Here is an 11,552-nt window from a genome sequence, read left to right as displayed (position 1 = left end):
ATAATTCAGGGTATGTTAAGAGACCCTTTTGGTACCCCATAAGTCACCTTTAATAGCTTGGATTTTGTTATTAAATTGAACATTGCTTTTGGTAATCACTGTAACTCATCCCGTTTATGTGCATCCCCTCTTAGGCCATACTGTATTGTTTTTTTTTTTTAAGATCTATAAAGACACCAACTGCATTTTTTTTTTCCCTAAAAACGTTTTGTCGCTTGAAGGATTGTTTTTCAATGACTGTATCAAGTCTGTATACTTTTGTAGGATTTTTGAGAATTGTGGGAGTTGGGATTTTTGTTCATAACTTGTACATTGATGTCTTAATCCACTTTTATAGATGGGAATAATTTTCATTTTTCACTTTTGAGGGGAAAATACCAGTTTGAAAAAACAGGTTCCAAATATATGCAAATGGTTGTTTTATAGTTTCGACAACACCCTTACTAAAAGCATGTCAATATCACAACAGTGTTTTATTTGTATTTTGTTTGAGGTGTGATCAATATCAAGTATTTTATTTTCCTTTACAGGATTAATGAAGGGATTCCTTTTGCCAATTGTTAAGGATGTGTCTGAATTTTGTACACTTTGCCAGCTGTCCTTTCCCTTTATTACTGTGTATATAGTAACATAGTCCTTCGAAATGCTCTTTTCACAGCCACCGTTTTTTTTTTTTTTTTAATGACGCTATATTTTACTGTAAACACTCTGAAGGTGAGTGTTTACATCCCGGATGCAGTTTTCAAATGTGTATAAACTACAGTATTTGGTAAAACTAAGTTGTAGGTCTTTAAAGACCCTTCCAGATTTGAACGTCAACATGATATCCAGTCTACAGCAGCAAAATTGGGGGGTCGAAAGAAGAAAAACAAAGTGTTTGCATGCACAAAAATAAATGTTACAGAAGAGAGCTGTACACAGTTCAATATAAGTGCAATATAAATATAGATATCATATGCAACTGGTATAAGGTGGCTGTCCTATTTTTAAATTTATGTTGATATGGTTATTTTACTGCTGTGGATTTAGATGTTACAACGCTTGTGTATGCATTTGATTCTTAATAAATGGCTTTTCGAAATAACCTATTGTCTCCTTATACCCAGGCTTGCATTATTTGTTTTTCTGTGAATGAGTACTTGACTGCAAATAGATAACTTTGAATATATTTGGATGTCACGCAACTGTATACAGTACTTGCCTCGTACTCTGTTAGAAAATGATTTCAGGAAGGGATGTCTGATTTTAAAATGTCCAGCTTTTAATTGGCCCAAAGCGGCTGTGATCAAATGTGTTAATGCAACAATGCTGGTGACGTTTCTAAATGGAGTCAGTGAGGTACGAGCGATCACTGAGTAAATTTCACATCCTCTATACATATTGTATATCGTCACATTTGTCTTTTGGGCAAATTCTCAATACAATATGTTAATATTTGTAGAATTGTATGAACTGTTCAGCTGAGGAAGTAGGCAATTTGAGCAGAGGTGGCCAGTAAAAATGACAAGCATTAGGGCCTGACCAGTTTGGATTTCACATCATAATGAACTCATTCACACATTGACCACTGAAAAAACACAAATTGTAATAGCAAATTAACTGGCTTTTATTGTTTATTGTCAGATAGGATTTGCAGGGATTGCCCACTGGGAGCTGCGACCATGATATTGGTTTATGTTGTTGAGCGATATGAGCCCACCAGTTGACTTTCATTATAGAAAAAAATGGCCCATTATGATTCGAAGCGACTTGCAAAAACGCAAACCCTCAATCATGACAACGTGAGAAATTTCTTGGCTCAACACTTGGAGGCAGCATCTCCCCTCTTGGTACGTCCGTCACAACTTCCTCCTGTTTAAAAGCACAGCCCAGCACTGCGTAATTCAAGTTTTAAAAGTAAGTGGTTGCCAAGCAAGTTTTTCACATAGCCAAATTGTTATGGTTCAAAAGGTGTTTACAATGATTAATTTCACAAGGTACTTCTCCAGCGGGTCATTTTAGAATCAGGACAATTCAGGCACCATCGTTTTAAACAATTTTTCAAAAAAATATAACGTCATCAACCAACGCATATTGTATTTGATCCAGCAACAATGAAACATGTTCGTTTTGTTTTCTGTTTACTGAGAATTGTATTCTGACTTGTTTAATAAAGATTATTAAAAAAAAAAATCCAGCAACAATGAACGGTAAACATACTTCAGCACTTCCCCGTTTCATATCGCCTACGTATCGGCACGTGAAATACATACTTATAAAACTATTACTGAATAAATCACCTGCACTTAGTTACATTTGATTTTAAATCAAAATTTAGTCTGAATCTGACGAGCACGTCCACTTCACAGGGCAGGGGTGCGGGGTTCGATTCCGGCTCCGGCCTTCCTGTGTGGCATTTGCATGTTCTCCCCGTGCCTGCATGGGTTTTCTCCGGGTAATCCGGTTTCCTCCCACATCCCCAATGATTGCGATTGTCAGTGCGGTGGTTGTTCGTCTATGTGTGCCCTGCCATTGGTTGGCAATCAGTTCAGGTGAATCTACTTCCTGGTCGTTGGTGGGCGGAGTTTCCAGCAGAACACGGAAGTCTGATAACAATCAGTAGGATACTCAAGTACTGTAGTGTATTGTTGCAGGTGGCCAGGTCAACTTGATTGCACTTATTTTGTCGCTGTTCGTTTAATTCTGTGTGCAAATATTAATTCGCCGTTGGCGAATGTAAGTATTTTTCCTCAAATTCCCTGCTAATCTTGTGTAGATTAGGACATTTTTTTAGTTGGAAAAGAAAGTGTGCTTATATGATAAGACACCATTTGAGAGCATAATCATTGTAGATGTAATTATTAATTACATCTACAAATGTCAACAACTGTGCTCAAAAATATTTATTTTTTATTTCATGATATGCAGCTTGGTTGTAGTGGAGGAGAAGCCATTTTAAAGGACACTCGAGCAATTGGATCTTTACTTGGGCTGCAACGAATGATTTTTAAAAAAATTATTGATTGCTTTTTAGTATCGATTGAGTGGATTAAAAAGTCATCCATCCATCCATTATTCGAGCCGCTTATCCTCATGCGGGTTACGCGTGTGCTGGAGCTTATCCCAACAGTCTTCGGGCAGTAAATGTGCAAACAAAAACAATTCATTTTCTGGTTCCACCACATGTCAGAAGAGGCAAAAATGTTAATCGTTGTTTGCCAAAGTAAAAGCAAATGTTTCATCGTGATTCCACACAAAGACAGTGGGTCGAATCTCATTGAAAAGTACAGCAATTGGCTGTATACCTTTGAGACCCTAAAATCCCGAGCATTTGGATACATTTAAAAAAGACACAAATGATTTCTTGATTCAAAAATAGAATCCTAAACTTTGATAATTGATTACCTGTTGATTAATCACAGCAATTCCAGTGATTACATTAAATGGTATTTATTTTGGAATTGCTTTGAATACAGCTGCAGTTGCATGCTGTAAGAAACTCATCCGCTGTATGTGAAATGTCACATGACCTCACCCAGAAAACTGGGTACTGGACTTCCTTCAAATGGTGCGATAACTAAAGATTTATTTATTTATTTATTTATTTATTTTTTGAGTGTTGTCTACAAACAAAAGTTAAATCTCTGTGACAACTCTTGAAGACATCCTCTGTAAAACAAAAGACATTTCAAATTTTAAATATTTCGACAATGGCTTTATCTTCCCGCCGTACTCGGTATTTTATTTGGGTGACAAAATGTCCTCCAGTTCTGCAATGTCCTATATGTGTTTGCATTTATCACTGTGCCTTTCCATGGACTCAAACCATTGACCAGGTCTTATTTATACAAAATATACATGACCAAAAGCCTGCAGATGTAAACTACTTACAAGGATTTTAGGGTATTTTCTGTTTGACCTGCTGATCAATAAATGTCCAACCAGAAGCAGTGCTTCAGTGCGGAGTGTTTGCAAAGATTGAGGTCAAATTGTGACTGAGACTTTAACAGCCGCTTGGTGCTACTGCTGGTTAAATGATTATGTTGTTAATATCTTGCAGCCAGAAAACATATTTAACCACACAGGCTGCATTAACTATATAGACAATATACATAACATGCAACACTGCTAAAACTTAAGTAAAAATCAATCAAATGGAAAGTGACATTGGCTAGATAGTTAGCGGCTAACAATAACGTCATTGGGTAAATTTTCTGCATATTCTGTCCCTTGAAATCACAAAGAGCCCAGAGCCGTGTGTGTGTGTGTGTGTGTGTGTGTGTGTGTGTGTGTGCGCGCGCGCGCGTGCGTGCGTGCGTGCGTGGTCAAAACAGAGGCTGGCCTCGCCACACACTCTGTGATTGTGACATAAAATGGAAGGGGCCTGAATCTTGCGTTGTTGCTGGACAAATTGAGAAGCCGTTGAGTGCTTGTAAAACATGTCTCCCAAGTATTAAACACAATAAAAAATGACAAGGCGGTTTGCAACCATAATTTAGTGACTGGACAAGCTAACAGTTAGCTTCTTCTATTTCTTCTACTCATTAGGCTGTCTCTCACAGGTCAAGTTTGGTACTCTGAAAATCTTGTGGTTTAGCGATGACACCCGAAATTGTTGGTTGGCACGTAGTTGATGTGCTGTTGTTCGCCTGACTGGAGTATACTACACACTGTAAAAGCATGCAGCAGAATTTATTGAATACCTCCCGCTATTCAAAGGAATGTTTGATAAAAGCCCTTAAAATAAATATACTTTATTTTTTTCTTCCACAAAGGCTTTATGTCAAATTGTGTACCTCTTTGCTCCAGAGAAGTAGTCTTGTAGCACCACATCTCTTGTTTCCTCATAAAAATTCCAAGTGGGGGGGGGGGGGGTTAACAGAGGAGGGGCAGTTGGTTTTAGCCCCCCTCTTTAGAGAGGAAACTTTCATTGCTTGATGATTTACGACTGAATGGACTCCCAGGAGAACTAGAACAAGTCTTGTTTCCTGAATGTATTTAACATAAAACTTACCTCTCTTCCTTGCTCTGTGTTTATCCTGCGTGAAAGGTGTTAGATGTTGGCCATGCCATAGAAGCCCCCCCGAGGACCAGGCAATTCCCATCTTCTTTGGTGAGATTGTCACAAGCTGATGTGAAAATGTAAGTATAATCTTGTGCTGTCGCACACATGTTGTGAAACAAAATGGGCTACTTAATGCTGTGTCAAGATCAGTTGTGGGTAAAGTGTGGGCTTATGGGTCACGTGCAACCCATAATGCTCTTTAATCCCCCCTTTGGAAATTAGTGAATTTGGTAAATAATGCAGTAATACTGATTTACAGTACATCCACAGTTTGAGATAATTGGTCAAATGTAATGTGGCTAACCATCAATGAATTGGAAAAAGAAATGAATTGTTATTTGAATAAAACACTGTCCAGGTTTTGTTTTGAAAATCAAATGTGGCACTTAAACACAAAAACTTCTGCATGAATAGTCCCACGGCAGCCATAACCATGCTTCCTCAGGGTAGCTGTTATGACGCACAATGTGGTGCCCATGAGTCGCTATAAAACAGGAAGTGAGCAGGGTAGGCCAGGAAATTAGTCTGTTGGGATGAGACGTTTCTCAGGCCAAGCATTTTTGGATTCAGTTGACAACAAATAAATGATCCCATGTGTGACGGTCGCATAATGTTGCATGGTTACAAAGAAGTCATGTTTAGCATCTAGTTGTCCTCCAAATGACGACCATTGCGAGAGATTCTTCATTAGTTCTTTGTTTTCGGCTCCTCTAATCCTTCCAGGGTTACCCTGTCAGAAACATTTTCCTCACGGCTGACTTTTCATGTCTGCCTGTCAATCGATGCGCATTGTTCACCGGCGCAGTCTGTGAAACGTGGACTATTTGTATATTTTTGACCTTTTGAGCTCTGCAGCAGGCGGGCTCCTTGAGCAAATGCGCCAAACACGGCAAGACGTAAGTGAGCAATAAATCACAGCGATACTCCACCGGGCCCGTATTCACAAGCTTCATAATTAAAAACATACTGGCCAGGAGAGAGATGCCATGCGGCTCTGGAGTGAAGAGCAGCAAGGGGGACACATCCCGATAATAACTTGATTGGTGTTAAGAGGGAATCAGCAGTCGGTCTGCTGGTTATAGTTTGTCAACTCTTAAATTTTAAATCGCGAAACACAGGCAGGAGTAAAACAAGGGAGGATAACAGAAGTCTGTCCAAACATGTTTTAGCATTTCTATTGTTTATAGAGGAGAGTGAATTAAAATAATGGGTTCCTCAACATTCGGGTAGCATACATATTATACACTTTAATATGCTAGTTTACAAGTAATATGATAATACTGGGAAGCTAAACACTGTTCAAAACAGTAGATTATGAACATATCAATACATGTGGGCTCAATTACCCCGTTTGGGCAAATCGAATGGAATAAAAGCCCGCTTCAGTCAGAGGCTGGAGATTTTGTTGAGGGACTGTTCTCCATTCAATACCGATTCTGTTGTTGTGAACACCACAGCCTATTGGTACTGACAGCCAATTGTTTCCAAGCTTGTCCATCCCGAAAGGTCCACAATACTGCTGTTCGTTTGATGTCAAAGCAGTGGTTTTGACAATGAAACGAGAACAAGCTGTATTATGCGCCAAAAAAAAAGACCAAACCAATCATCATTCTTTTTCTCAGCATCTTATCCTTGCTAGGGTTTTAGGTGAGCTTGAAACTGGATTTGCACTATCAACCTCAAAACTGCTACCCATGTGTGTTAACCACTGGCCCATTATGGTTTAATAAAAAAAAAAAAAAAAAAAGAAATCTAAAAAACAAATTCTACAAAAGTAACTGCACACCCACAGATATGCAATTACAGATGTATTTGACAATGATGACAAAAGTGAAGACAGGAAGAGGCACAGATGGAACAATTGACTTACTCTGCCTGAAATGTAGTTTCTCAATGGCAAATGCTGTGTTTTTGTTGAAACATCCGAAATGAAAGCTGAACATTTCTCTCAAATATTTGCAGTATAAAGGGTACTTATTTGTCAAAACAGTGATCACAAAAGTGGTACCCTCACGACCACATGCTAAGGCCCTCACGTTTAGCCTGTGGGGCTGCTTGTGGCGGGGCGGGGGGAGGAGGGGTGTCTAATCTACAGTATTTGCCGAACTACCCATAACGCATTACATCAACGGGTTATGGGTTGGACAAGCCCGCGAAATAGACCGGCTATTTGGGAAAATCACAGCATTCTCCCCGTTGGCTAGCATGCCCTTGGTACTCAGGTGCTGTAACTTAGCTAGCAGTCACGCGGTTAAACGAACTAAGAGAAAGAACACAGCTACCCATGTGAATGAACGAAATATATTTTTGCGAGAGAAAAAAAATGTGGCTGCGGTACTCCGGTAACACTGCTGTAGATAGCAGTCATTGTAAAACAAGGTCAGGGGAAGAACACGGCTAAGGTGGTATCAGCGCTGTAGGTTAGCTATAGTCTGAGTTAAACAAGTTCCATTTGAAGTATTATCACAATTAAATAGCTTGAAACAAATTGAAACCCATGACTTCAATTGACAATTTAGAAATACATTTTACCGAACTACGGAGGTTTGCTTCAGCCTGCTGCAGGAAAAGGGAACTTAAATGGGAAAGTCCGTGTTGAGAACAATTGAGTTATCAAGCCAAGTTTGAAGTTATGCGAAATTCAAGTTTGTTTAAAGCCCACCAACAATGGAATCTGAGTGTACACGTCATGCAAAATTAAGTTGATTTAATTAACATTATTTATGTGATGCCAACTCACAAAATCAAGTTAGCACCTGAGAAAGTTCATCTAAATCCATATACAGTACATTAATTCATCAATGCAGCAAAATTTTAGAGGACTTAATGGGCTTAGTCAGTATTTGTCATCTCTTAAAGTGAGTTGAGTGAATATTTTTTTTTCTTCACAAAAAAGTGAACGGTATCTCTTTTTGAAATCACACTTGCATTGGTGTAAATTAAAAAAACAAATCAGACTTCCACTACCTTATCGAATGTGTGCTTGAAACAAAAACTAAAGCTGTTGCAAAACTAATTCAGTGGTCTGTCCTGATCGAGATTGAGCAAAACGAGTTCAGTGCTTCAGAATATCGCAACTAATTGCTGTTTAAATAACCTTTGTTGACTGTTTATTTTTAAAAAGTAAAAAATATTCTGAGAATAGCATGTCTGAGAGAGAATCCAAATGCGACACAGCACGGTCAGTTGGTCAGACGAAACAGCCGATTTAGAAATGCCAAGTTTAACTCAGTTCTTCTCTTTCTTTATACATGCAAATGTGCGTTATGTTCAGCTTTACCGAAAAATGCCACTTTCGCGTTTTTGCTCACGCAGAACCATCCCATCTTCTTCACTCGATGGGTTGCTTTACGTAAAGTTGCTCAACAGATGTTAGTTCTGCTGTTAAAGCAACGATCCATTCAGCTTGGCCAAAATGTGAGCCGTTGGATGACATTCTTAGCTTGTAATGAAGAAGGTTTTCCCAGATTCTGTGACGTACTGTACGTTATGTTTCTGCCCCTTCAGCTGCCTGCTCCTTTGTGCTGCTGACTTATAGCCACCGCAGGAGGCTGATTCATCTTTTATGTCCCCTAGGACACCATCCGCGCTTTAAAACTTCAACTGGATATGCTTGATTTATGGCAAGAAGTTATTTGACGCTGTAAGAGAGAAGTGGACTTTAGTTTCACAGTAACATTGGTTCACATGAATTCACTTGTCTATTTTTGACTGCCGGGCGCAACGCCGTTGATAGGGAGCCTTTTAGTTGGTCAAACAGGAAGCGGAGAAATTAGATTCAACGTGTCGGGCTCCGTTTTCAAACCAAGGAAGTGTTCAAAGTAAGCAAAAGCGTCTGCTGAAATGCTTGATTTTAGCACCGATTTACAACCCTAACGTTGCTAACGATGTCTTTTAATGAGCAGCTCAAGTTTCCATTTGTTTATGGAGCATGCTGACTGACAGGTCCACCGATGGAGAAATAAAGCATGTGAATGAGCAGTTGGATCTTTGCCTTCTTTGCCATATCAGTACAAGCCTAATGTATCGACTAAACTTTGAAGTGTCCTAATGGTCCGCACGGTCCTTTAACCGTGCAGGCCTCTATTAAGGATGTCAGTGGAGCCTAGCTGGGGCAGTGTGACCCATTAGCTTTAATGAGAGCCGTCCAGGGCACAGCGGGCCGCTCTTCTTGCCCTCTACGACTGTTTATTTATGTCACCTACCCGCATTTTGGTGTACTCAGGCTTTTAAGTTGCGTGCGTATTACTCTAGGGTTTGGGATTTTATTACCTCTGATCACGGCGAACTCAATCTTGCTAAATTTCTGTTTGAATTAGGGTCATGGTGATGCACAAAAAAAAAAAAAAATCCTGATTTGAAAAGGATGAATAGATGTGCCAATAATCTGGACAAACAAAAAAAACTAAGAACAGAAAAAGCTTTGCACATCTCGGTATTTTCTCAATCAACTTGATGATGTGGTTGATGCTTTATGGAATGACTTTCATTTCGTAGCTGCACATTATCAAGAGTTCAAAGGTCATTTTTCTTGACCTCTTCGAGTGTTTGAGAGCAGTTGAATTTGAAGATTTTTTTCCACAAACTTTTGACTGCAACTGTATATCATGACTATATGTTGATGTCACTCAAAAATAAAAACTGTTGCTCTCTAATGCCAAGTTCTGTCATGTTAGGGATGGGGCAGGTTGTGTGCGTGTGTGCGTGTGCGTGTGCGTGTGCGTGTGTGTGTGTGTGTGTGTGTGTGTGTGTGTGTGTGTGTATATATATTTTGGAAACATTCAGGATTAGGATGCTCCACGGCACACTCTTTTTAATATTTGTTGATCAAACGCACAGTGGACAGGGTATTAATGATTGACGGATGTCGCCGGCAGATTGGAGTCTTTCCATCCATACGGTGCAAAAAGTATTTAAAAATGAATAAATAAATACATCAAGAAATTAAATAAAGCCTTCCAGGAATTTCACCCATCATGGATGCTTTGATTCGTGGTATTTTAATTTTTTTCAGGGAATATAGTTTCTGGAGAACCCATGCACTCAATCGTATTTTTATGTCGTGACATATTCAAAAATGGAACACTTGTTTGCCTTCAATTTGAAAATGTTGTTCAACCATAACAGTAAACCTCTTACCATTGTGAACATTCTATCATGTAGCCTATGCAAGAAAAAAAAAAGATGTACTGAATGCCGTATTTTAAAGAAGGAACTTGATCAGACTGTTTTGGATTTTATTACATCATCACTTCAATCCATCAAATGAAAAACAAGTTACCACTGTACAAACGAATGTCCAGCACCTTGAGCAGATGTGTCACGGCGCGAAATCGTGATGGCTTAAAGCAACATTTTTTTTTGCGACACAGAACAACCTGAGACTTCTGTCCCAGTGGAAGTATAAACGCACAATTCTCAAAATTGTAAGTGCAATAACTTATTGCAATGGCACATTATATAAAATCGCTACCATAAGTAGAAATACTTGGTTATTATAGAAAGAAAAAAAAACAGCTTGAAGCCATTAGAAAAATTAGAAAGCAATTTAAACAGTTGAAAGCCCGGAGCAACATTTTCTTTAGAAATAATGCTGAACACAATGTAATATTATTTGGCAATATCACTGTAATACTTCAATGGTTTGGCCGTTGGAGGTCCATTATTGGACACATACGTAAAACAAATGCACAAGCAACAGAGCAATACCATACATATAGTTCACATTCACACACAATAACTTTTCAGTAGTATCATCACGGAAAGAGCTGCAGTTGAAAGCACGCCTGGGTGGACCAACGAGACAATCAAGCGGTCATCCCGAAATAGGAATTCGAGCAAACCACACCTACAGTTTCATCTAACGCATCCTGTGAGTTTAAATTCAGAAACTGAAAGTTCTGTTTAATTCTTACAATCAAGTACTGTAATTTGATGTGTTATTCTCAACGCAAAAGTGGTGAAAAGCCTGCCGATAAATGTCACACTCGACATGTTTTATAGGTAACCCAAAACACAATCCCTGTATCAAGAAGTGCTCGATTGAGGTAATTATGATGTCATGACAGGATTTCATTCACATCACAAATTTGATATTTTGGAGTTCAGCAAAAAAAATAATAAGTCAGTTGGTGTCAGCCTGCGCCCAAACTCTGGGGATACACTTATTCCAGGGGGGTAACACACAGAGACACCCCTGCAATGTATACTCTCCACCTTCCTGCACTCCAGCACTAATGTCATCACGTTACCTAAACATTACAGAATTCTTCCACTTAGCAATCAGGCCCGATGATTTAGCCTTCAGTCTGGGGCACGTTGGATTCTGTGAATCAGGAGTCCTCTCCGTTGAGCCTGCGTTGAACCAGAACCCGGCTCATTACATTTGGACCAGTGTGTCCTCGCCGTTATTTTTCACATTGGTGTTCACAGGGGCAAAAAAAAAAAAAAAAAACCCCATTTTGATGCAAATAAGTGTTTTCTAGTAACATCGGTTGCTGGGCGACGT

At 39.1% G+C, this 11,552-nt stretch overlaps 1 long non-coding RNA gene across 2 annotated transcripts in view; it reads left to right on the top strand.

Annotated features, from left to right (window-relative positions):
* Positions 1-2,584: 2,584 nt before the first annotated feature.
* The window catches only part of LOC109507646 (uncharacterized), a 21,982-nt gene continuing 13,014 nt past the window's right edge, over positions 2,585-11,552 (top strand). Inside the window, exons 1-4 of one of the 2 annotated variants that reach the window (XR_002166505.1) lie at positions 2,585-2,715; positions 3,456-3,547; positions 5,030-5,121; positions 8,552-9,352. This is a non-coding gene — a long non-coding RNA (uncharacterized LOC109507646). Of the gene's footprint in view, positions 2,716-3,455; positions 3,548-5,029; positions 5,122-8,551; positions 9,684-11,552 lie in introns of those variants that run through there. The other variant, XR_002166504.1, reaches the window with a different exon arrangement.

This window comes from Hippocampus comes, unplaced genomic scaffold (genome assembly GCF_001891065.2).
Source record: "Hippocampus comes isolate QL1 unplaced genomic scaffold, H_comes_QL1_v1.1 scaffold186, whole genome shotgun sequence".
Taxonomy (NCBI): domain Eukaryota; kingdom Metazoa; phylum Chordata; class Actinopteri; order Syngnathiformes; family Syngnathidae; genus Hippocampus; species Hippocampus comes.
This window is presented reverse-complemented; position numbering and strand designations above follow the sequence as displayed.